The sequence below is a fragment of the Chenopodium album genome, chromosome 1 (genome assembly GCF_948465745.1).
Source record: "Chenopodium album chromosome 1, dcCheAlbu1.1, whole genome shotgun sequence".
Taxonomy (NCBI): domain Eukaryota; kingdom Viridiplantae; phylum Streptophyta; class Magnoliopsida; order Caryophyllales; family Amaranthaceae; genus Chenopodium; species Chenopodium album.
The window spans coordinates 34,921,220-34,948,410 of record NC_137834.1 but is presented as its reverse complement, the minus strand read 5'-3'; the positions used below and the strand labels follow the sequence as shown (position 1 = coordinate 34,948,410).

The 27,191-nt window shown below is 36.5% G+C and overlaps 1 non-coding gene across 1 annotated transcript; it reads left to right on the top strand.

Moving 5' to 3' along the window:
- Positions 1-7,079: 7,079 nt before the first annotated feature.
- Positions 7,080-7,186, top strand: LOC145564973 (small nucleolar RNA R71). The gene has a single exon (XR_014094941.1). It is a non-coding gene; the product is annotated as a small nucleolar RNA R71 (small nucleolar RNA).
- The last annotated feature ends 20,005 nt before the right edge of the window (positions 7,187-27,191 follow it).

Below are 27,191 nucleotides of genomic sequence, written 5' to 3'. Positions count from 1 at the left end.
TCTTTGCTTCCATGCCATTTCAGATTGCAAATGTGTGGTCTTGTGGGGTAACTTTGTATGTAATGTTGGTCGGGGCTTACCCATTTGAGGACCCTGAGGAACCCAAAAATTTTCGCAAAACAATACATGTAAGTCATTTACTATTTTATATACCAAGGTGGTGGCTTCTTTGGTTGCCTGTCTGACCCTTAGTAATATCTGCTGGTGCAGCGAATTTTAAATGTCCATTACTCTATTCCTGACTATGTACATATATCTCCAGAATGTCAACATCTGCTTTCAAAGATATTTGTTGTTGATCCGGCCAAGGTAAATCTCTTATGAGTTCATGAAATTTTGTTCGATTCTTTTCATCTTTGTATGTGTTCATTACTATGTAAATTTGTTGCATTGCTTGGTTGATATCTTTACATCTGTTGTTTTGAACTTTTGATGATAGTGCCCCCACCAAGTTCAGTCTAGCTTGTGTATTACTCCATCTTTCAAGTTTGTTGTCACATTTTCTAGCAATTTCTGATTAAATGTATTGACATGATAAAGCCCATCACTTAATTTAAAGTAGCTGCAATGTGGCATATTAGTATTTTATATAAAACCTTACAATCCACGTTAGAATATATGACGCCTTTATTTGGACATTTTAAAATAGTTGTAATTATTAATTTCGAACAGAGGGAGTATAATTTATTTCAATAGGAGCTTGTGTAATTTTATATGGCAGATTCTTAATTATATGGCAGATTCTTAATTTCGAGAGAAGTTGTAATATTTTTGGCTTGTTAGTAATCTTAGTATAGAGAATATCTTTATTTAGGAAATGCTCAATTCAAGCGTATTAGCTATAGCATGAAATTTGAGGTTGATTAATACAATCTAAGAAAATATTCGAAACACCCTTCATTTTCTTATAGAGTTTTCACTTATGTGAAATTTTCTAAGGAGATGTATTATTCTTTTTCTTATACAACCCCAACTCCTAAACAATACTATCTATACCATGAAATTTTAATTAGGAGACTTTATTAATCATAATACAACTACTCATGAAAGAAAAATAGTCACTGCTAGGTAACAAAGAGTATTGTGAAGGCTATGTCACTAAATAATTATCTTAAATTATAGCATGGTGATACATTAGATAGTTTTTCCTCACTTTAGATAGTAGTTGTTGCTGTGTACTCTAATCATTCATCTTTCCCCTGACCATACTTTTAGCACTATGGCCCATTTTTTTTTATCTTCCTTTTTTTTCCAAGGTCAATAGTTATAATTAGTGGAGTTTTGGTTTATGAGTGATTTTATCGATATTTTATAGTGAGTCATTTTATGCGATATTTGATGTCTAATGATAATTACATCAATTAAGAGAGACTAACATTGCCATTTTGTGTTGCGTCTTGCGTGCAACAGGATATCCACAAGACCACAACCTTCTTAAGATCAAGAAACATTGAATATTAATTTATTCACAAATATATCATATATTATGAAGGCTTATGTGTATAAATACTACCCTTTTTCTTGTTCAAGAATATGTGAATTTTTTTTTTTTTTTTTTTTTTTTTTTTTTTTTTTTTTGCGGTATGTGGTTGGTTAATACTTAATATCTTATTACAATCATTTTGCATAAGATTCAAGTACTAATTTGTTCAGTTTATTATTTGGTGTTTAAAGCTGTTATAGGTCCTTCTACTATTGGAGTTATGAGAGCAGGAGCCTTCAAGATTGGTGAATCGCTGGGACTATTGACAACATTGTCTGGTGCAAGCTTTACACCGTATACCAAGGAGGAGATCAATGAGATTCGAGATATTTGGACAGAGTATTTTAAATGTAATGTTGAACTTTAGATTTACACTTAGCGCATGTTGAACTGTTGTTTTGGATTATAGGCTTGACATGAATGATTTTGGTTAATTGGTGTTGGGATGATGAGTATAATGTCTATGATATTGAGATGTAAATTATTGGACAGGTTGTTAATATAATGCCGTCATTCCCAATTTTATTGGTAGGCCAAATTACAAAGGAGACTCTGCCGAAATTTACATTTGCATTATTCAATAATATTGCATTTTAATTTCAATTATATTAGCGTTAGCATATTACTTTATACCACTAGTAAGGAAAACAGGTACTACAAACATATACAAGGCAATTATTATAATTAAAAAAAAAAATCACCTCATTTGCGTCACTCATTAATCAAACAAGTGACGCAAATACATCAATTTTGTATTGTCTAGTCAGTCATTTGCGTCACTCTTATATAAACAAGTGACGCAAATAACAAACAAGAAGTTTATCAGAAGATTCATTTGCGTCGCTCTTTTATAAAGGAGTGACGCAAATAACAAAAAAGAAGTTTATCAGAAGAGTCATTTGCGTCGCTCCTTTATAAAGGAGTGACGCAAATAAGAGTCATTTGCGTCGCTACTTTATTAAGGAGTGACGCAAATAACAAAAAAGAAGTTTATCAGAAGAGTCATCTGCGTCGCTCCTTTGTAAAGGAGCGACGCAAATGACTCTTATTTGCGTCGCGCCTAGGAGCGACGCAAATGACTTTTAAATCATTTGCGTCGCGAGCAGTTGCGTCGCTCATAGAAGCGACGCAAATACACTATAAATGAGCGACGCAAATGAGCCTTTTTCTACTAGTGTGTAGGTGGTGATTGATGGCTGGAGTGAGTTTTGTTGGAGATAGTTGCGAGTGGTTTTGTGGTAAAATAGGAGGGGTAATAGGTGTTTGTGTTGGTATGGAGTGGGTGGTGGAGCAGGGGAGGGTTGTTTGTGGCGTTGGGCTACTCTGCTGCTATTGTTATTGTTGTTGGGGAAAGCAGGGGAGTGGGAGATGAGGTTGAGTTGTGGTGTGACTGTTGGGTAGTTATTGATGGTGGTTCAGGGCGGTTGTGACTCAAATTGGGAGTTGGCAGGTGGTTTGAGTGAGGAGGTAGTTACGTGGGCTGGTGCTGTTATTGTGGAGTGCGTGAAGGGCTGGGGAGCAGGGGAGGTGTTGTGATGTTGGTGTGTGTTGTTTGGGTGGTGTAGGATAGTTAAGGGTGTGGTGAAGGTTTAGGTGGCAGCAACTATGATGGCTTGGAAGGTTTTAATTTGTGAAATTTGACACGACTCAATCCCGAAACACCAAACTTGATTTGAACATAAAAACGGAGCATCAACCTGAACACACCTACAACCAAAAACAATCATGATGGTAGATTGACATATAAAATAAAAATAAAAATAAACTAAAATAAAATGATAAACTAAAATAAATAAGAAACCGAGAAAAGCTAGAAATTTATTATATAACAAGAACTAAAAAATTAAAATATATACATAGAAAATAAGAGAAATTTAAATAAATTAAGAAAATAAGCTAAAAACTATTAAAAACTACTAAAATACATAAAATAGAGATCAAATAAGGAAAATAAGGAAAAGAGTGAAATAAAGCGTAAAACTAGGGAAATTATTAGAAACTAAACCGGAAAATAAGCATAAAAATACCCTAAAAGTGACATAAAAGTCACTTATCAAACTCCCCCAAGCTAAACTTTTGCTCGTCCTCAAGAAAATTAACATGAAACACGAGAGACAGAGAGTGAATTATTCACGCAAAGCTAAGACACTAAAGGAGATAAGAATGTACACTAACTCACTTTCGTAGGAATCACGGTCAATTTTAGCAACTAAAGACAAGCCCTTTAAACCCCTAGATCGCCTTAGAGGACGAGTATGCTCTCGGGAGGGTTTCCTAAGAGCTTAACCCACAACTCTAGACAAAAACCAAGGCAAAACAAAAAGAAAAAGAAAAAGAAAACTCAAAAAACAAACACAACCATGACCAACATCACATGGCAAGGTTTAGGAAAACCAATCAAGCTCAAAGGCGGAAAATACTCTATTTGGACTGAAAAAGAAGACACATGCACCAAAGAATACTCACCTTTCTCAATTCAATGAGGGAAAACACGTTCTAAGATGCTCATGGTTGAAAGAGACAAACCTAAGCTAAGCATAGTGAACTAGAGAAATCATTCTCCGCCCTAGCCCCATCCAAGACGGTCCACGTTCTCTCCACTAGCTTCAAATCACCCCTAGTTAGTTCCTCATGATTCCACGAAGGAACCGGAAAAAAGATTCAATTTGTGGAATTAGTGGGTCATCCCGACATCTCAACTATGCATACTCTCTCCATAGGGTTGAAATCTATCTCCCTCCACCGGAATTGGACCTCTCACCTCTAAATTCTAAGGGTCTTAACTAGGGTTGTAAAGTAATGCAAAGGGTTAAGGCGGGGTAAAAATTTGAAAATTTTGGTGACATTTCCTAAGTGAAGCAAAAGGGTGATCAAACCTCAAAAACAAACTCAACAAATCACCAAACATCGAACAAAAATACCGATAATTCCATCCCCCCCCCCCAAGCTTACTCAACACTAACATTCCATAAAAACGAAAACGAAGTAACGCTCCCCCCTAAGTTTGAACGAAGCATTGTCCTCAATGCTTAACTTAGGGAAGAAAACGAAACCTGCTTCTTCTCCTTTTTTTTTTCCCTGCCTTTTTTAACTAAGGACGGCTTTTTCTGGGATGCATTTGCTTCATTACACACAATATATACAATTTACTTTCTTGCTTGGTACAAAGAGCATAATACTTTCTCATTTTCATTACAACATAAAACAAATTCTCAAACCAAAATGCTTCACAAACTAAGTGTTAGGGAAAACAAAAGGTCATAAGGCTTATAATGCGCATCATAATCAAGAAGGTGAATAGGCTCAAAGGGTTAGCAAGAGGAGCAAATACAAAATAAAATATGTAACAAAACTAAAAGAAGATAAAGAAAAATGAGAAAAGGGTGCCCTTTTCCTCCCCTAGAGACGCTTGGTCACTATCTTGGGAGTTAGAGGACAACACAAGGATTAAGATATGCATAGTCAAGGATCCTAAACGCCGCTCAACAAAATTGATGAAGGCTTGAACAATCTAAACCTCACAAGGGATGGGAAGTAAGCAAATACTAAATAAAGAGCTTCATATCCACTATAGAGGGCAACACCATCTTACCACTATCCCGTGAACTAAGGGTTCAAACGTCCTCAATAGTTCTTAACCTTGCTACCTTAGCTTAAATTTTTTCTATCTCAACCACAAGCACTCTCAAACCGTGTAGGCCATCATCAATTGGGAAGAAAAATATTCTTTGGCACATTATCAAAGCAATCAATTCCAAATGCATGAGCGAATCCCAAAACAAATTCATTTCATCTTGCCATAGTCATGTTTGCCACAAAAAAAAGGAAAACAAAATAAAAGTAAGAGGAATAAATCAAAAAGGTTCACAAACGAGGCATATAATCCAAATAAGTCCCAATCGTCAAACAATTGATCGTTCGATAACAACATCAACGATCCCAGGTTCCATAGAACCAATGCAAACAACCTCGAACCATTCAACTTCTTCCTAAACTAGTCCTAAACTAAGCACTCAAAGAAAGAGTAAAAGAGTAAAAATAAGAAAGGTCTCACCGGGAGGTTGGCTTAAAAGAATTAAGGAGCATAAAATAGAGTTCACCAAATGTCACTCCGCTCCAAACTTCCAAAAAGCAACCTACAAGGCAAGACAAGACACAAAAGAAAACATTAAAAGAGAACAAAGAAATAAACCAAAAAGAAAAATAAAGGAGGGGGAGAAAAAGGGTTAGAAATCCTCCGGGTTGCCTCCAAGGAAGCGCTTGTTTATGGTCTCTAGCTTGACCCTTCACCTCATTAAAGGTGGATTAAAGAACATCACCCTCATCAACTTGAGGATTGAATCATAGATGCCCCCAAGCTTGAGAACTAGCACTCCTAGAGGTCTCACATCACCACAAGGAAAAGGAGGGAATGAATAGAGAGCCGATGGTGGCTCATGTTTTCTCTTTCTCTTCTTCTTTTTTCACTCTTCTTTCTTTTCCTTCTAAAAGGGGGATCGAGCTTGGAATCCTCAATATTAGGAAGGGCAACCTAACCTTCCTCAAGAGAGCCTTCAAACCAAGCGGGAACTTAAAGGAATTCATCTTACCTCATTGTCACCTTAACATCACGTGGAGGTAAGCTTTCATTAGCCGTCACATCATTGGCCACATTACCTCTATATACGCTCACCGCCATAGGGCTCTTCAAAACGACATTCTCAACTAGCCTACAAGGAAAGGGAATCGGGCCTTCAAACTTGTTTGGTTCACTAAAATCAAATGGCTCCTCATTTTGTTCTTGAACCTTCTTCTCAACCACATCATCTACAACCTTGTCCTCCTTGCAAGTTTCGGGTTGATAAATATGTGAAGGGTTAGTAGATAATTGTAAGGGGAGTTTTGTGGTTAAATGGAGAGAAGAATTTTTGGCTAGTTGGGAATCAACAACTTCATTGTAAGATTTGATTTCTTGGAATTGTTGAGTGATAATTTGACATTGTTGAAGAATTTGGGTTTGTGTGTGGTCGGGTGGGGATTTTTCTTCATACGCTTGAGGAAATAGGTCATGATTTTGATCTTGAGAGTTATCTACTTGATTGGAAAGGTAGGAAAAGTTTTGGGTTGGTGGATTGAAGAGAGGTCCATCTTGGGGGTAGGAGTTTTCTTGCCTTGGAGGTTGTTGAAGTTGTTGGGATTGAGCTTGGGTTACAAACTCTTTTTCCTTCAAATTCAAAACTTCACCATGCTTGAGATTGAACTCTCTACAATAGGATGCATCATTATCCGTCCCACCACAACGAGCACATGAGAAATCAATGATTTGTGAATGTTTTGAACACAAAACAACACTTGAGTTCAACTTGGAAAGACCTTCATTGAAGAGCTCAACTATGTGCTTAAGTTGGCCAACTTTCTCCAACTCATAAAGACCTCCTTGCATCCCTTGGGACCTTCTTTGGCCTCCCCGAGAATAGCTAGTAGCCACTTCTTCAATTGTAGCTTCAACTTGGCTTTGAGGGATCTTAATCAATTGGCCACCAGCACCCGCAACTAGATTGGTCCTTGACATTGGCTCTTAGTCATCATAAAAGAATCTCATAAGCAAATTATGGTTGAATTCTGATGAGGACATGCTCTAATCAAATCCTTAAACCTTTCCCATGCTTCCCCAAGAGTTTCATCCGATTCTTGCTCAAAGGAAGCTATCTTCCTCCTCATTTTTGCGGTTTGCTCATCGGAAATGAACCTCTTGAGAAAGGCCTTCGCAACTTCCTTCCATATGGTGACAGAGTTGGGCTTCAAAAGCTTGAGCCATTTCTTTGCTCTTCCGGTGAGAGATTGCCGAAAGAGATGAATACGAATGTAGTCTTGGATCACTTATTTTATTTGCATCATTGCACACAACTCAAGGAATCGGTCCAAATGCTCAATGGGGTCTTCACTTACGCCTCCGAAAAATTGCTCAATTTGAACCATCCTAGCATATTGTGGATAGATTGTGAAATTAGTCTCGGTGGTCGGGAGAAGTATACCACTCGTGAGCTCATAGATTTCAGGATTTCCAAACTCCCTAAAAAGAAGGTCATCCTCTTGTCTTTCTATATCTCTTTTTGAATACAACAAAGCTAAGCACACGATTAGCAATGACAAGTAGGATTAAACAAGCAAAATAAAAGAAAGGAAAGCAAATAAAATGACTCTAACAATAGCAAAAATAAATGTTAAACAAGCCGCCTCCCAGGCAACGGCACAAAAATTTGATCGAGGGTTAGATAGGTCGCTAAAATACTACCCTAATCAAATTAATCATTTATATACCTAAACTACCCTAATACAAGTATAGGGGCAAGTAAAGGGTCGAACCACTACGGAAGCTCACTAATTTAACATCAATTTTCACTAATGCAAAAGTAAAAGGGGATTTCTTTGTTTTTGAATAAAGAGCACTAAAACTACAAATAAGCAAAGATAATGATGATTAAAATAGAAAGAGACGACGCTAGGGGTACGGGGGTGTCCAATATGATTAGAATGAGGGGAATAATGATGATTATCATGAAACACATGCCAAAGAACACAAGATTCTACCTAAACAATTCATTCTCATGCAATAGTCTAGGAAAACCAATGAAAGAGGTCTACGCTAATAAGGATCATTCTCATGCATCCTATTAGTTACAATCAAATCAAGAGAATAAAGAAGCACAATCCATAAGAACTCCACTTTAATAACTCATTCTCATGCAATCATTAAAATAGAGATGATCTTAATCTAGTTCAAATCACTTTCTTGCATTTAAACTAGAAAACATCAAATATTGTGCAACAATAATCTCAAGCTATTAAAAATCATGTCTTTCATCAATTTATGGCACAAGTTCAATACAACCATCATCATTCATCCAATATCAACTCATATATTCCACCCCTTCCCCTAGCTAAGGGTTTAGCCTAGAGAAGGGAGATTAAACATAATATCAAAACTAGAAAAAAACTCAAGAAACTCAAAACAAAACATGATTAAAATCAATGAAATAAATAACAACTAGATGAACTAATAAGATTAACAAAAATAAGCAACAATAAATGCAAATAAATAAAGCTAAAGGAAAGGATTAGAGATTACTAAAGAAAGGATTAATGAAAGATGAAAACTTGAATTCTTGCTTGATTGAAAATTAAACTTGAACAAAGTTGAATACTTGGAAGAAAATTGAGCAATAATCTACTTTCTCTCTCTTAAAATTATCTAATCTAACCCTAAGAGAGATAATCTCTCCTAAATTAATTAAGAAAATAGCATTATACAATTCTCTTTTAATTACCCCAAAAATGGGTATTTAGACTAAGCTAAATAAAAGAAAAAGACAAGAGAAAACAAAAGAAAATAAAATAAAATAAAGAAAACTAACCAAAATAAATAAATAACAAAACTAAAATAAAAACATGAAAATAAAACCCACCCCCCCCCCCCCCAAAATCCCCTCAGACCCACGAAAATCCCATAAAAACCACTTCATTTATTGGCTGCTCTGATCTTTGATCTTCTTCACCATCACCGCATCATCAACCATCATCTTCACCGTTCAATCATAATCAACTATAATCGAGCATCAAATTGTGGCCATCTGATTTTTATTAAAATCACGTGAAAAGCTCGTGATTGAATCCACATTTGCGCGCCCGCGAAGACATCGCGCAGAGGATTCGCAAACTTGCTGCCTACAATCTGAATCTCCACTCCATTTGTGCGCCTTCTGACAGGGCTGCGCGGCCGCAAAGCTCCAATAAAATGTGAGCTAAATTGAGTCTTGATTGTTTGCAAATGGTGAGAGAGGTGGCCGGAATTCGCTGCTGGTGTAGGTGCCGCTGCAATTGCGGGAAATTGACGGCTGACGGTTGTCTTAATTAGTGGCTGACGGATGTAGATTGGAGGTGAGTTCGAGCTGCGAGTGCGGGTGATGTTGGGTGGTTTGGGTTGTTGCGGCTGGCTGCAAATTGTTGGTGTGGTGGATGCGTGGGGGTGGTTTTCGGGTAGGTGGTGATTGATGGCCGGAGTGAGTTTGGTTGGAGGTAGTTATGAGTGGTTTGGTGGTGAAATTGGAGGCGCAGCAGGTGTTTGTGTTGGTACGGAGTGCGTAGTGGAGCAGGGGAGGTTAGTTTGTGGCGTTGGGCTGCTCTGATGCTATTGTAATTGTTGTTGGGGAAAGAAGGGGAGTGGGAGATGAGGTTGAGTTGTGGTGTGGCTGTTGGGTGGTTATTGATAGTGGTTCAGGGCGGTTGTGACTCAAATTGGGAGTTGGCTGGTGGTTTGAGTGAGGAGGCAGTTATGTGGGCTGGTTGTCACGTGCCGACTTATTTTCCCTAGTCATGCACCGTGTGCCACTCGCTTACAGTCCGTCATAAGACGAGTCAGGCTTTCTCCTTGGCGCTACTCCTCGTGTCCACGTAGCACAACCCTTTGTGCTGCTAGAATAAGTTTGCTAGCACGATCCCTTGGTGCTAACAAGTTCCCTTGTTAAACTAAGCACTTACACTTAGTGCCTTAATCCGAATTTACGACTAAGTGTCATAGACAATTGAGCACACAAGCTATCACCCTTGCTAGTATGCCCCATCACTCACTTGGCACCCTCGTGCCTTAGTTTTCCTCACACTCTCTAAGTGTTTGAAGGAAAGAGATTGAGTTGCAAGAGAACACAAGTGCTTTGGAATGCTTTTTGTATTGCTCTCAACTTCAATGTACCAATGATGCCTTGGAGCCTATTTATAGTGCTCCTCCCTACTTACAAGTTATCTCTAGAACGTTCCTAACCTCCTAAAATAGAGGGTTCTAGACTACAAAAATCTGGAAAGTTCCCACCTCCAAAGGAACATAAATACATGGAGGTTTCTATACACATCTAAACCTAGAATGCTAAAGACTAACCTAGAACATTATAGAACTTTACATACAAAATGTACATACATAGAAGACCCTACAGACTTCTAAGATGCACTAGATGAACCTTGAATGTTCTAGAGACATCCCCTCTAGAATACTTCTCCAAAAGAACCCCGTAGATAGCTCCGGAACCTTCTAGAAGCTTCCCGCGTTTTCAGGGCTACCTGCTGCACAAACTTGTATTTCGGGACCTTGTCTTGGAAAACCGACACCACCATCGTCTTCCTTGGCCCAAAATACGGTGGTCCCCCAAATTTGGGCCCATTTGGACTTCATTTGGGTCTTCAAACGACCCATTATTGTGTTCCTGTCAAGTGGGTGTTCACTAGGATTACAAGCAAGGTGCTAAATAAAGCTCTTTATGGGGAATTGCTTACCTGAGCACCAAGGCAAGCCCCCTAGCCTCGATTGTTGCCTTGCTGCCTAGTGACCCTCTTGACGCCTATCCTTGGTGTGGGAGATGACCCGTGACATGGTGCTGTTATTGTGGAGTGCGTGAAGGGCAGGGGAGCAAGGGGGGTGTAAGGGTGTGGTGAAGGTTTAGGTAGCAGCAACTATGATGGCTTGGAAGGTTTTGAATTGTGAAATTTGACACGACTCAATCCCGGAACACCAAACTTGATTTGAACATGAAAACGGAGCATCAACCTGAACACACCTACAACCAAAAACAATCACGATGGTAGATTGACAAATAAATTAAAAATAAAAATAAACTAAAATAAAATGATAAACTAAAATAAATAAGAAATAGAGAAAAGCTAGAAATTTATTATATAACAAGAACACAAAACGTAAAAAAAAGACATAGAAAATAAGAGAAATTTAAATAAATTAAGAAAAAAAACTAAAAACTTTTAAAACTACTAAAATACATAAAATAGAGATCAAATAAGGAAAATAAGGAAAAGAGTGAAATAAAGCGTAAAACTAGGGAAATTATTAGAAAATAAACCGGAAAATAAGCATAAAAATACCCTAAAAGTGACATAAAAGTCACTTATCATCCAACTGCTTGTGAATATAGTGCTTGACTAGTTAATTTGGTTAGGAATGTGTGATAGTTCCTGGTATGTCAATGAATTTGAGTATTGATTTGCAACTATAAGTAATGTTTACATGACTCATTATTATGCACATTGTGGAGGACGAAGACATTTGTTCTTTTAGGTAGCCTTCAGATGATTTTAGTCATTTGTTCCCTTCTTGCTACCCATGTTGTTGCCTTGACTTTTGGTTGTTTATTAGCCACATTACAAGCCTATTTTTCCCCATTGGTTACTAGTCCCAAGCTTTGCTTGGGGGAGCTATTAGTGAGTGTGGCGAGGGAGTTTGTAGTGTTCTTATTAAATGCACAATTTTGGTGGATTTTGAGAGGTTATTTTGTTCTTGATCATAGTTATTTTTAATGAGTTTGAAAGTTGAATTTTCTTGGAAAATAAAGTATGATGATATGAAAAAAAGAGAAGTTCAAAGAAAAAAAAAGTGAGTCAACTTCAATAGAAAAAAAAAAGAGCAAAAAGGAAAAGATTGTTTAATGTTCAAATGTTCTAGTTAGAGGTTGATGAAAAGAAAGAAAATAAGATGATGAGTTTCAATGAAAAATTCGAGTTTGGAAAATAAAGTTTGTTTTATTCACTCAAGTTTTATATTATTATATTTTTTGTAAGTGAATTTGTAAGTGTTGGGATTGTTTGTTATGTTTGGTGTATATTTGGTGGATTTTTGTTGGAGTTGGTTATGTAGGAGATGTTGATCATTATTTATTTTGATCATGGGTTTTATTAGGATTTGCTCCCTTAAGCATAGCTTTTCTCTCACTTATTCCCAAATGTTTCCTACCTTTTACCCTAGCCTTACATTACAAGCTTTAAAGACCTTCCGACCTTTGTGCATAGAGTTGTATGAATGAGAAAATGTTGTTTATCAATGCAAGTTATGATTTGACATATTTCGAGTCGACTAGTAGGTTGAGTGTACATCTTTTGAAACACACGAGAGTGTGAGTTGGGAGGGCATTATTCACATAAAGGGGTTGGTTGGAGAGCGATCGAGTACATCTTTTACTCGCCACATAAATGAGAGTTGAGTGTGTGAGCACTAGTCTTGAATTCTATATGCTCTTGTGGTTTTCTCTATTTGACAATTTTTAGGGAGGAAGAGTAATTGGATGGATGATATTGGTTGATGTTGAAGGATGTTTATTAGATTTACCTTGAATTGTTTGTGCTTGATTTTTACTTTTTGGGGTGAAGCATATTTATTTATTTATTCATTGATGAGATCTTTGCTTAGGGACAAGCAAAGGTTTGGCTTGGGGGAGTTTGATATGTCTATTTTATATAGTATTTTACCCCCGTCCCTTGGTCATAATTAGTAGTGTTTTTGGCTCTTTAGAGCCACTTTTATTACTAATTGGTGTTTTCTAGTGTTTTCGTAGATTTGGTTGACTTTTGTAGGGATTTGCACTTTTGGAGCATTTTCCCGAGATATTATGGAGTATCTACGAGCATTGGAGATGCACGACCATCCTTCATAGCCCAGGGCTGGTTAGAGCCATCGAACTGGTGATTAAGGGCTCGGTATATGTGACACCCAGGCATTTGGACCGAGTTTTCAAGAACCAAAGATGAAACTGAAATGGCCTGAAGAATTGGAGCCCAATCGAAGTCCAAGGAATAGCCCAAGAGTGCCGCCCGAAGGCGCGCCCGGCCAGGCGTGGGAAGAAAATCAGGCGCCCAAACTCGCGCCCGGCCGGGCGCAGGAGACACACCTGAGAGTAAAAAGGCAGGCCCGATCGGGAAGTGCCTTACCCGATCGGGCGCATGTCATTATTAGGAGGTTTAATCGTCGTTTAAGTTTGTTTTAGTTAAGGATTCTTGCTTAATATAAATACTTTTCCGTTAAGCGAGTATAGCATCTTCTCTTACGCTTTATTAATTCTTCTCTTAGATTTCCTCTCTCTACTTAGCTTTTAGATTAGGTTCTCTCTCTCTACAACTTTGTTCTTTACTCAATCCTTAATTCAAATTATTTGGTAACGATTTCTCATACTTTAATCTCAGTTATTTATTTATATTCTTTCACCATGTCTTATTTTATTGCTTAATTTAGTTTAGATTTAATTATGTGTGAGTAGTTTTAAGTCTAGTGTTTGTAGGGATCCGTAAATAATATGAAGGGGTAATTTATTGTTGTTGATTATCAATGCTAGATTAATTTCCTATTGATTGATTTAATGCTCTGTGACTAGATTGGGCCTAATCTTTTATGCATGAGTTTGACAATATTGGTTCGAGATTCGAGAGATGAGATTTAATACCGGTAGATTAATTCTGTGATTGTAATACGTAACGAAACCCCTTTATGATCTGATTAATTGCTGCATTGATGTTTGATTATTATGCTTTACCCTAGAATGTTATTTATTGGTGAACCTATGCCCTAGGTCTTTTATTCATTGATTTCCTCTATTCTTATTCTTCCCTACTTTTACTCCTATAGTTTAGTTATCCTTTGATTATAATATATTAGTTACTTTCTAATTTAGATTGCTGTAATTAATTAGGAATAGAAAGACCAGTTTCCCCGTGGATTCGACCCTACTTCCCTATCTACATTAGTTGGAGGATTTATGAATTATTTTTTATTAGGTGATACGACTTTAGCCTATCAAGACTCTAACTAGGAGCATCACTAATCAAGCTCAATCGACAATTGCAAAATACAAATCAATAGTACGTATCAATGTAGACTCACAATGCAATCTAGCGTATTTCTCAAGGCCTAATCAAATTACACACATGCAAACTTCCATTAATCAATTAAATCTCAACAATTAATCAAAATAATTACCAAATTAAGCACAATCAATCAATCATACAAGTTTCACCCAATTCCTAGCAAACAACTACACTAACATCATCACCAAATCAACAAACAACTAAAGAAATCAAGAATCAACAATCTATGAAGAACAATTACACTAATCAACAATCAAATATCAAAATCAAACAAAAGATATATGAAAACAAACAAAGCAATAAAATGAGATAGAGTTAAGAATGCTCATTGATAATAGAGAAGATCTCTAACACAATTGTCACCATTAAATCTTCAATCTCTCAATCAGCATTGAAATTCCTCACTTTCTCTCTCTAAAATCTACTCCTAAACTAACCCTAAAAAAAGAGAGAGAAGCTCTCAACTAAGCTTAGAATATGATCTAAAATGTGAAATGAAGCTTATTCTAAACTTGCCCCAAAAATTGGGTTTCAAAGGTATTTATAGAGGCACAAAAACAAAAACCGAGCAAACAAATACCTAGGAAGGCGTGCCCGCGCTGCATGGGAGGCGCGCCCATGCTGCAGGGGTGGCACGCCCGCGCCAAGGGATGGCGCCCCCGCGGCCGTGCCTTGCGCGCCCTCGCTTCTCTAGGTTTCTTCGATCTTCTCGTTGCTTCGTGCGTTCGCTTAGGTCTTCGAATGAACACACAATCATGATGATGATGGACACTAAGTGAGGCAATCCCAAAATCACCTGATTGTGGGTTCAACACCCCATATTCATGAGAGCACGGCTTAAGAGTGCAAGAGCTAGAACTTGGAGAATCCACTTCCTTGCATCTTGAGCTTTCCTATTGCCATGAGCTTGCTCCAAAGGCTTCCTACACCTTAGTAAATAACCAATATCAAGACCCGAACCTCGTACGATACCTACAACCACGAGAATATAGAAAATAAAGGGGAAAAGAGTAGAGAAACCAACAAAATGCATAAAAGCTACAATATATGAGAGGAAAGGTAAAACCAATACCAAATGCATTAAACTAGGCATTTATTGAGCATGAAAGCTATGAAAAGAGGAATAAAACAACCTAAATGCTCATCAAATGGGTGCCATTTATGACACCCATCAGAATTCCCAATACCCTAATTATATCCCTTCCCTATAAATACGGGCTTTATACGAGGCACAAAGACACAGAAATTAACCTAAATTGCTGGCAGAAAACTAGTGAACTTGTGCAACTAAACCCTTTTGTCCTAAACACTCACCCCACTTAATCTTTGTTACTACGGTGGAGGTTCCCGAACAAGAAGGAGTCCACAAGTGTTCTAAAAGATGATATAGCAAAGAGAAGTGGTGAATTCCCGAGCACCTAGATAACCCATCACTTTTATTTTTTATTGTTTAAAAGGACTTTAATTAATTTATTAGTCTTGTTTGATCACTTTAAACCGATTTCTAATTAGTCAATTTCACGTAGTATATTTCGTTAAAAAAAGAATAAAATTGAATAAATATTTGTTGAGTGATCACTTAAGCCAAGGCGATTCTTGTTTATTTTGTTCATATCACGAACTTGAATTAAATAAAGAACAACAACTTTGCAATGGAATTCCTACGTGATTAATACGTGTAAATAAAATTAACTAACTTAGTTTTAGCACTACTAGAAAAAAACAAAAAGTCAACCCTCAATTTCCACCGGTCCAGTCCAAACCGGTGGCAAAAATCGGCTAAAAAAAGGGCGGGGTTTTATACCAAGCACATTAGCACCTGTAGGCGTCGTTCAAAGTGTGCCTACGTTAAAGCATGTGTGAATATGCTTGGAACTCTTAGGAAGTGAGAATTGACGTATACGAATAGGGACAAGGAAAATAGGGAGCTGCCAACAAGTTTTTAACGAACTTGTAAACCGTTCACGGATCATAAGAGGCAACCATGATAAATGGACAACAATAGGCAACAACGATTGACCCGTGAAGGTTACACCCCATTCATAATCCATGAGAGTACTAACTCCATATGGTTCAGAACCACGAAAAGAGGATCGGGGATGATGGTACAAAGTGAGTCATGTAGTCACATTCGCTCGTATTGGCCTTTACTCGATTCTTATAGTGAAAAGTGATTCTTGCGATCGCAAAGGCATACAAACAAAATATTCAATTTGCTCCAAACTATTATTAAGCTAAATTGGTTAATTATTAATGCAACACATAATTCTAAATATTTGTGATCACTTGAATTAAATAACAAGATTAAAAAGGAACCTTAACCGGTTGTCCAAATTATCATATTAGGCGTGATTTTCAATTGCATATTCCCTTTAAACATGCAGTATGGTGATCAGTAATAAAATAGAATAAACATCAATATTGGAAGCAATTTAACAATAATAGCGTTAGTCAAAACAAATATAAAATAGCCTAATCATGATGCTAGCAATATTAAAATAAAAATAAGAGTAATTAAGTGATTAATTACTCACTTTTCGCGTTTCCTTGAAATTGCTGCATCATGAATAAATTGTTCATAACTTCAATAAAAATATAAATCAAATGAAAATTAAATTAAACAAAGGTAGAGTTGATTTGGTCCAAACCCTCAGTTATTTGTACCTTTCACGCCATGGTTTTAGGACGGAACCTCGGGTTAAGTATGGACTCCTTGGAGAGCTTAGGGGAAGAATGGTGTAATTAGAAATATAGGTTTAAGGCTTAGAATATGAGAGAGAGAGAGAAAAGAATGATTTTTGTTGTTAAAGAGAAAGAGAAAAGGATTTGATGATAATTCTTGTTGATCATTAAAAAATGGGAGATATGACCTCTATTTATAGAGAAAAAAGAAGGGTAAAAAAAACAAGATAAGATCCGAATTAAATCGGAATAAACTCGATAGACTACAGTTTTTGCGGTTTTTGTTTTTATCATATCTTTTGATCCAGAAATCGGAATAAGATAAATAAGATATCATTGGAAAGCACATGATATATAATTTCTACCCAATTGAAAAAGGATTAAAATATTTTGTATAATAAAAGATATGGAAGAAATAGTAAGACAGTGTCAGTTTTGGATAGAGTTTGACATTTTTTTCATATATTTTCCGTTATAGATCGGATTTGATATTATAATACATAATTGGATAGATAATTTCAAGGGCTATGCAGCCATATAAAATTTTGATAAAAAAATATGAGGCGCAAAAATCATATCTGACTATCTTTGAACGTCTTTCAATTCGTATAGAAATAGAATTTTCATAAAGAAAAGTTTTATTCAATTTCAAACTCTTTAATCTTATCTTTTCAAAAAGGATAACTAATATCTTTTAGGAACTTATAGAAGCTTCTGATTAATTCTAATTGGTTTAGGAATGGGATTAAATAATTTGGACCCTCCACATGATCATTGCGTTGTAGGTAAGGTGGGCTTAGGTTTGGTTTGGGCTCAATTTAATATTTTAGCCATAACTTATTCGTTATAACTCGGATTTGGGCTTATAATATATAGTTGGAAAACTCTTTTAAAGCCCCATCCAACTATTCAATCATTGAACCCAGATAATGGACCAAAATAAATTGGACGAAATGTTTTTATAAAAAGGACACGAAATGAATGATTTGAAAGGACACGAAATGAATTATTTTAGTTTTAAAGGCACAAAAAGAGGAAAATAAGTTATGGTTTGGGGAAATGGGATAGGATTTGGGTTGGTTTATGAAATGGAAATATGGATATAAGCACTCCAAGATTAAATATTCAACCTGACCAATAATGGCCGTGAAAGGTTGTTAATCATCGGGTTTTGTTTTGGGGAGACATTTTTAGGTGTCTACAAAAGCCCCCACTTTGACAGAGTTAGTAGAAACGTTAGTTTTGAAAGTGATAGTCAAAGTAGTCGATAGGGACAGAGAATGATTTAAGACGTTCTACGATCCTAAATCACTCTATATACGCCGATACCTGCAAAAAATGTTAATTCCACAGATAAAAGAGTAAAGGGATAGAACTCTTATCTGACACTAGTGTATAAGTGACGACTGAGTTTGGTAGTTTCCTATGCTTGAAGGAATCCACCGGATGACGTTTGTTGAAATGCTTTCCATGCCTGTGGAAAGCCAGCTGACGAGTTTGGTAGCTTTCTATGCTTGAAGAAATATACCGGATGATACTTTCCATGCTTGAGAAAAGTCGCATATGAATTTGGCGGTTTTCTATGCTTGTAGAAATCCACCGGATAATACTTTCCATTCTTATGGAAAGTCGATAGATGATTTTGGAAGCTTTCTATTCTTGAAGAAATCTACCGGATAATACTTTCCATGCTTGAGGAAAGACTTGTCTGATGATGAGATTGCATGTTTTTGTGTATCGAGAACCTTGCAACGTGAATCATCTTCGCTTCGGAGATGATCACTAAAATGATGATGGTTCGATTGTCCCCGAACATGGGCTATAGATAGTTCGCTTGTCCCCGAACGTGGGCTGTAGATGGTCCGCTTGTCCCCGGATGTGGGTTATAGTTGGTTCGTTTGTCCCCGAACGTGGGTTGTAAAAGGTTCGCTTGTCCCCGAACGTGGGCTGTAATTGACACCTGCAAAATAAAATTTGCCAAGGGACTCGTATAGACTATGATTTACATGACCAACTAACTTGACCAAGCTTGACTTGACATGACATGTGTATAACTCTTGGTTGTGTGTGTACATGGTGTGTGTGTACAAACACAAGCAACTGAAAATGCAGAAGCAAAAATTTTCCGTCATTTTTGTCATGAGTCGAGTGGAAGGTACCAACTTTCTCCCAAAAAAGAAAGACGTGAAACTGAAATTTTATTTTCGAACTTCCCTCGATGAGAAAATTTTAAAAAACTTTTTGAACTTCTTCAAAATAAAAGACATGAAAAAGGGAAGAAGTTTTGAACTTCCTCGTTGAGCAAGACGAAATGAATCGCATGGATTGAATTACTTTTCTTGAAGATAATGTATGCATGATACATGTTCTTAGGCCAAGAGGCTTAGGACAATTACATCATGTAACACAATAGATGAATGAATAGAATTTAGGTCATAGAGCTAAGCATCATATATGGTTTGAAGAAATGATTTTGAACGTCACTTAGGTCTGGAAGCTAAGCACGTATATAGATGAAGTGATTATTGAGTATTACATAATGAATGTTGCTTAGGTCAAGGAGCTAATCACGATATGCGATGCATGAAACAATGAATTTTGCTCAGATCAGGAAGCTAAGCAACTATACAATGTTTCTTCTAATGAATGTTGTCTTGAAAGATGATGAAACATGCACATTGTTGAAACAAGATTTCATGAAACAGGGTTCTTATAAAAGAAAGATCATATGGATATGTGATATGGATGTGTGAGTGAAGTGTGTGAATGTGATACTAAGGTTGGCTGCAAAGGCTATGGTGATGGAAATTTATGTCAGAAGAGTAAAAATGGTGACTCTTTAGGCTGGGTAGACTAAATGATGTGGGATCAAGCCCCTAAGTCTAGCTCTAGATGGATAGGGGTAAGCATTGGATATTCTTTGACTCGATCATGCATGGATATGAATATGAATGTGGCCGCACCTTGATGTGAGGTTGCCTACATATCCGTTAGGAATCAGGCCGAACGTAGCTCTAGCCGAACTTTGCACAAGTGTGTGTACACCTCAAAGAGGTCTTTCAATGGTTATAAGGTGGTTAAGCTGAAGGTTTAAGAAAGAAAGGCATAAAAGGCTCAAGACCCAAGAGAAGCCCCCAAGATATGCAATTATGTATTAGACTTTGCAAGTTTTATTTTCAACATTTTTTAAATTTCTTTTTCTTTTTTTTCTTCATTCTTTGAATAAATGTAGGCAATCTCAGATCATGCGGTTCATAACTACCTTACCATTCATTTTTCTCAGGCACGGTACCAAGAACTCAATGAGAGACGCAATTTGAGACGTGTTCATATCAAAGATATTGGAACACTTGCCTTTAGACATTGTTTTATTGTTGCTTTGCTGCTTTTTTTTTTTACTTGATTTTTGAATGTTATACAATTACACACATTCCCATCCTAGGGTTAAGTGAATGTGGGTTGAATAAAAAAGTTCAATCATTAGACGAGGCTCAAAGTGGTTGATGATGAAATTGATCTGTGATTGAGTGGTTAATGGGGAATGAATGGGTTGCAAAGGCACCTCATATCATTGGTATACCTTGTGTTCGGTACGGCAATAGTTTTTTTTTCTTTTTTTCTTTAATTTTTTTTTTTTTTGCTAATCACATGATCGAATGTAAGAAAGAGATGCTCGTTTATGAAGAAGGTAAGAAATGTGACACACAAACACATGTATAAGGAGAACCTATGCTAGACTTTTTAGGGGGAAGGGTTTGAAACAAAAGAAGAAGAAAACATGAAATCTTGGTGAGAAGCTTGCATCGTGCTTTGTCTTCATGGCTGTTTATGAATTACTTCTAGCTGCCTGCTAAAGAAAATAGTTTCTTGTTAATGATGCTTTGATTGGAAGGAAAGAAGGAAGGAGTGACGTTCCCCTTATTCTTCCAACTATTGCCTAGTTATTTTAGACTCAAGTATTGTGTAAGGAAGAACTCACTTAATGAATTCACTTAATACTCGGATTGAAAAGGAAGAGTGTATGAAACGATTTTGAAAACTGATAGTAAATACTCTACTCATTCTTATTACGGCGGAAAACGATGCATGCATGGTCCTAGTATACGATCATAAACAATATAGTTTATTACTCGAAGACAAAGTGTGTGCAACGACTCAACATGTGAGTTTAGGTGAGTTTATTAAGACTCATGGTATGATCGCATGGCTAGACATGAGGATGATGAGTGACATTTATGTCACTCTTAGGGAGTAGTATTAGAGTCATTTTCGTGTTTATTTTATCTTATTTTCACTTTCTTTCTCTTGTTTTCTCTTTAATAACATTTCTTGTTTATTTGGTAATTTTGTCGTGTTTTAGTTCTTTTCGTAGTTTTTATTAGAATTAGTTTATTTTTGTATTTTATTTGCTTTCGATTTATTTTATTTCGTTCCTTTCATTTGTTACTTTCATAGTTTTAATTAGTTTTAAGTTTATTTTATTTACTTGTACAGTTTTATGTCTTTATTAGTTTTAGTTTTATTTCTCTTATTTCTATTTTACTTTTATTTATTTTAATTAGTTTGGAGTGTTTTTCATATTTTATTTGTTTGTGTTTTATTTAATTTTGTTAGTTTTAGTTTTAATTCTCTCATTTCTTATTTTTGTTTATTTAGTTTTATTTTATTACTTAGTTCTATTTTATTTTTCTTAATCCCTTTCCTCGGTTTTGCGTGTAGGTGTTCGGGTTTTAAGTCAAGTGAGTTCGGTTTCCGAATTCATGTCAAAAGTTAATAGCCGACTGCACAAGCCGCCAACACCACCACAGCCACCTCCTATCATCCTCCACCACACCATTTCCCCTGCTCCCTCACGCACCAATCAACCACCTCACCACCAATGACCACCACTGCTGCCCCTTTAACCAAACAAACCAGCAGCCGCACCACCACCAACACCCACCAATTTCACCCACCTAACAACTCCCCTGCTCCAGCAATAACAGCAACCACCACTCACCTCCAATACACCAACACCCCGCAACATCCCTCACATCACCACTCTAACCAGTCACGCAAACCACCACAATCCACACCAATTAACCACCCTTAGCCACCCAAATCGGCGCACACAGCAACTCCACCTCTCAAATTCCCTACTCCACACCCCTATCAGCCACAGCAGCCACCCAAACAAAACCATAGCAGCCAAAACAATTAACCGCACCTGAACCACCATCACCCACCAATTCCACTCACCCTCACCAACACAAGCTGCAACCCAGACAACCCAATTTCCTCAATACGACCACCAATTTACAGTAGCCCTTCACCGCTTTTACCAACCATCTGCACCACCATCAACAACCAGCAACAACCTGCAAATATTAATCCAATTACCCATTCGCACGAGCAAAATGCAATTCCAATTGGGTTCGAGCAAATCGTTGAGAGTTCGATCAAAGTACGAGTCAGAGACTTTTAAAGTTCTGTAAATTGAAGAGGTGTGGTCGAACACACCCATGGTTCGACCGCACTAACCCCGTAATTCGGCCACACTAACCCTTGGTTCGACCGAACCAATTCACGAGCCTCGCACATGATATTTAATGAGATCAAACAATTGAAGCTTGGTGATGGCCGTTGATCTTCGATTTGTGATGATGATGTGTGGTGATGATGGTGTGCAGTGGTGATGAAGTTTAAGCAGCCAACTTCGAAGAAGCTTGAAAGAGTCTGAGGTGTTTGTGGGATTTTGGGGTTTTATTTTCTTTTTCTTTTATTTTTAATTTCTTTCGTTTCTTTTCCCTTTTTCTTATTTCTTTCTTTTATTTTTTTAATTAGTTTCCTATTTTACTTTTCCTTTTAAATTTACTTCCTTTTCTTTTGTTTTACTTACTTAGTATTCTTAGCTTGGTATATATACCCATTTTTTGGGGTAATTAAAAGGGGGATGGAAGACAATTACCACTTTTATTTCAACTCTCTAATTAGTTTTTAGAAGAGCTTCTCTCTCTATATTTAGGTTAGGATTAGGGTAGTTTAGAGAGAGAAAGTAAGGGTTTCACCATTGTTGAGCTTGGATATTGAAGAGGAATATTGATCATCTTGCTTGTAGATTTTCACATTCAATAAATGAGAATCTCTAACTCTCTCTCCTCTATTTTTATTTACTTTATTTTGATTAATATTTTAGTTGTTGGTATTGCTTGTTAATCATGTTTATTCTTGATTGTTTGTTAATTAATCTTGTTATTAGTATGATTAGTGAGTAATTTCCGCATTAAAGTAGAGTTGATTTGGTCCAAACTCTCAGTTATTTGTACCTTTCACGCCTTGGTTTAAGGAAGGAACCTCTGGTTAAGTATGGACTCCTTGGAGTGCTTAGAGGAAGAATGGTGTAATTTGAAATATAGGTTTAAGGCTTAGAATATGAGAGAGAGAGAGAGAAGAATGATTTTTGGTGTAAAAGAGAAAGAGAGAAGGATTTGATGATAATTCTTGTTGATCTTTAAAAAAGGGGAGATAAGACCTCTATTTATAGAGAAGAAAGAAGGGTCGAAAAAACAAGACAAGATCCGAATTAAATCGGAATAAAACTTGATAAACTGTTGTTTTTGTGGTTTTTGTTTTTATCATATCTTTTGATCCAAAAATTGGAATAAGATAAATAATATATCGTTAAAAGATATTGAAGTCTAATTTCTAACCTAATTAGAATCAAATTAAAATATTTTGTATAATTAAATATATGGCCGAAATAGTGAGACAGTGTCAGTTTTTGATAGAGTTTGAATTTTTATTCATATCTTTTCCGTTATAGCTCGGAATTGATATTATAATATATCATTGGAAATATAATTTCAAGGGCTATCCAACCATATAAAATTTGGATAAAAAAAATATGAGGCACGAAAATCATATCTGAGTATCTTTGAACATCTTTCAATTCGGATAGAAATAGTTTTAGTCAATTTCAAACTCTTTAATCTTATCTTTTCAAAAAGGATAATTAAGATCTTTTAGAAACTTATAGAAGCTTCAAATTAATCCTAATTTGTTTAGGAATGGGATTAAATGATTTGGACCCTCCACGTGATCATTGGGTCGTAGGTATGGTGGGCTTAGGTTCGGTTTGGGTTCAATTTAATATTTTGGCCATAACTTATTCGTTATAACTTGGATTTGGACTTATAATATATCATTGGAATGCTCTTTTAAATCCCCATCCAACTATTCAATCATTGAACCCAGATAATGGACAAAAATAAACTGGACTAAACGTTTTTTTAAAAAGGACACGAAATGAATGATTTTAAAGGACACAAAATGAATTATTTAGGGTTTAAAGGCACGAAAAGTGGAAAATAAGTTATGGTTTGGGGAAATGGGATCGGATTTGGGTTGGTTTATGAAATGGAAATATGGATTTAAGCACTCCAAGATTAAATACTCAACCCGACCAATAATGGCGGTGAAAGGTTGTTCATCATCGGGTTTGGTTCCCCAGTAAGGGCAGGTGACTTGTTTGGCCTAATACACACCGATGTTTGTGGACCAATGAGTTCCACAACAAGAAACGGACATCGATATTTTATCACCTTCACGGAGAACTATAGTATATATGGTTATGTATACTTTTATGTCGCATAAATCTGAGTCGATTGAAAAACTCAAACAATTTTAGAGTGAAGTTAAAAATTAGCTTGGCAAGAAAATCAAAGCCCTTCGATCGGATCAAGGTGGTGAATACTTGAGACAAGAATTCGATGACCATCTAAAAGAAAAAGGTATACTTTCAGAATTGACACCTTCAAGGACTCCTTAATGGAACGCAGTATCCGAAAGGAGAAAAAGAACCTTGTTGGACATGGTACGATCAACAATGGGTCTTAGTGATCTTCCTATCTCTTTTTGGGGACACGCACTTTGGCACTAACACTAAACCGTGCTCCATCAAAAGCTGTAGAAAATACTCAATACGAGTTATGGACGAAGAAACCTTTTACGTTGTCTTTTCTAAAGAAATGGGGATGCGAAGCATATATAGAGAAATTGGTTTTAACAAACTTCATCCCAAATCTGACAAGTTTTACTTTATAGGCTACCGAAAAGAAACCAAAGGTTATTACTTCTACAATAAATCTGAGAACAAAGTGTTTGTTGCTCGCGATGGTGTCTTTTTGGAGAAGGAACACCTTTCCAAAATGACAAGTGGGGGGAAAATAGAACTCGATGAAGTTCGAGAAGACGAGCAACAAAATCAGATTGATAGTCAAAGTGCTCAAACAACAAGTGTTGATGCTGGTTAAATTGTGCAAAGTCAAACCGACAACGCAAATGCTCAGTCCATTACCCTACGTAGGTCGTAAAGGTGAGGTCTCAACCGTATCTTAGTATTGTATTAACCGAGAATTAGGAAATCCTGGTGATGGATGGAGACGAATCAAAAACCTACAGGCAAGCGATGGCAAGCACCAACTCTACTAAATGGCAAGAGGCCATGAGATATGAAATCGATTCCATGTTTGAAAATAAAATCTAGGACTTGGTTGACTTTCCCGAGGGTTACACACCTATAAGATGTAAGTTGATTTTCAAATTGAAAACCGACAAAGATGGAAATGTATTTATTTACAAAGCTATATTGGTAGCAAAGGGTTACAGGAAAATTCATAGTATTGATTACGATGAAACCTTTCCTCCAGTCGCAACGCTTAAATCCGTTCTAATCCTCCTAGCGATTACTGCATATTATAACTATTAAATATGGCAAATGGAAGTTAAAACCGCCTTCCTCAATGGGATTTTGAAAGAAACTATGTACATAACACGGCTTGAAGTTTTTTTCGACCAAAACAACGCTGAAAAAGTATGCAAACTATAGAATTCCATTTATGGAGTAAAGCAAGCAAGCAAAAGTTGGAATCTGCGATTTGATGAAGCCATCAGTAAGTTTGGTTTTATCAAGAATCTAAATGAATCTTATGTTTACAAGAAGGTCAGTGGGAGTGACATCACTTTCCTAGTCTTACATGTCGATGACATTTTCTTCATTGGAAACAACATTCCGATGTTACAGTCTTTAAAGGCCTGGGTTGGAAAATGTTTTTCTATGAAAGACTTGGGAGAGGCTCAGTACATATCAATGGGCTTCAGGATCTATAGGGATAGATCTAAGAAGATTATTGGATTGAGCCAAAGTACTTACATCGATTCAACATGTAAGAGTCCAAGAGAGGTCACCTAACCATGTCACATGGCATAACCCTGAGCAAGAAGTGGTGTCTAAAGACACCTGATGAGCAAGAAAGGATGAACTAGATTCCATATTCTTCGCTAATTGGATTGATCATGTACGTCATGATATGTACCAGGCCGGATGTATCGTATGCCTTGAGTGCTGGAGCCGATACCAATCAGACCAAGGAGAGGCGCATTGGACTGCGGCCAAGAATATCCTAAAGTACATGAAAAGGAACAAGGATAAATTTCTGGTATAAATAATTAGTTGTTGAAGGTTATACCGACGCAAGCTTTTAAATAGACAAAGATGATTTCAAATCACGATAGTTGGAAGAGTTCCAAGCAGAGCACAAATAAAGATTCTAAAACTAAAGCTGAATACTTGGCAGCTACTGAAGCAGCTAAGGAGGCTGTTCGGAATCGTAAGTTTGTTGGTGAACTTGATTTTTTACTCTCTATCAAGGGTCCAATAGCCCTCTATTATTACAACAATAGAGCTATTGCTCAGGCCAGATAGCCAAGGGAACATTAGATGGTCAAACATGTCAAGTGGCGATTTTACATGATAAGAGAATGGAAATAAGAGGGTGAAATCAGAATTTGTAAATTTGGAACAAATTCGATCCACTTGCTAAACCTTTGTCTCAAATGAAGCACAATAAGCACGTTGAGGCAATGGGAATCATGCACATTGGAGATTGGCTTTGATTTCCATGCTTAGTGTTTTAATTAATTTTGAAAATTTTAATGTAAGACACTAAGATGAACCATTCAGGCCTTTGGAGTAATTTAAATTTCATACAATTTTATTACTCCGTTTTCTATTTAATTTTGGTTTAGGATTGTATAGTAAGTCCATTTGATTTGAGAATATTCAAAATAGGGTATCAAGACCAGTCTTGAATAAACCACCTATTAAGTGAACATTGACTATTATAATCCAAAATTACCCCTTATCAAGGTTATTTAAATCATGGACGATTAATGACTACTTGAGATTAGTATGTAGTTTGATTTATAGCACCATTTCTTATGCTACAAGGTATTGATTGTCATGAATAATTTGCACAGGTATTGGTTTAGAACCATACTGGATCTACCTATGAGAATACTTTAAGAGATTTAAAATCGT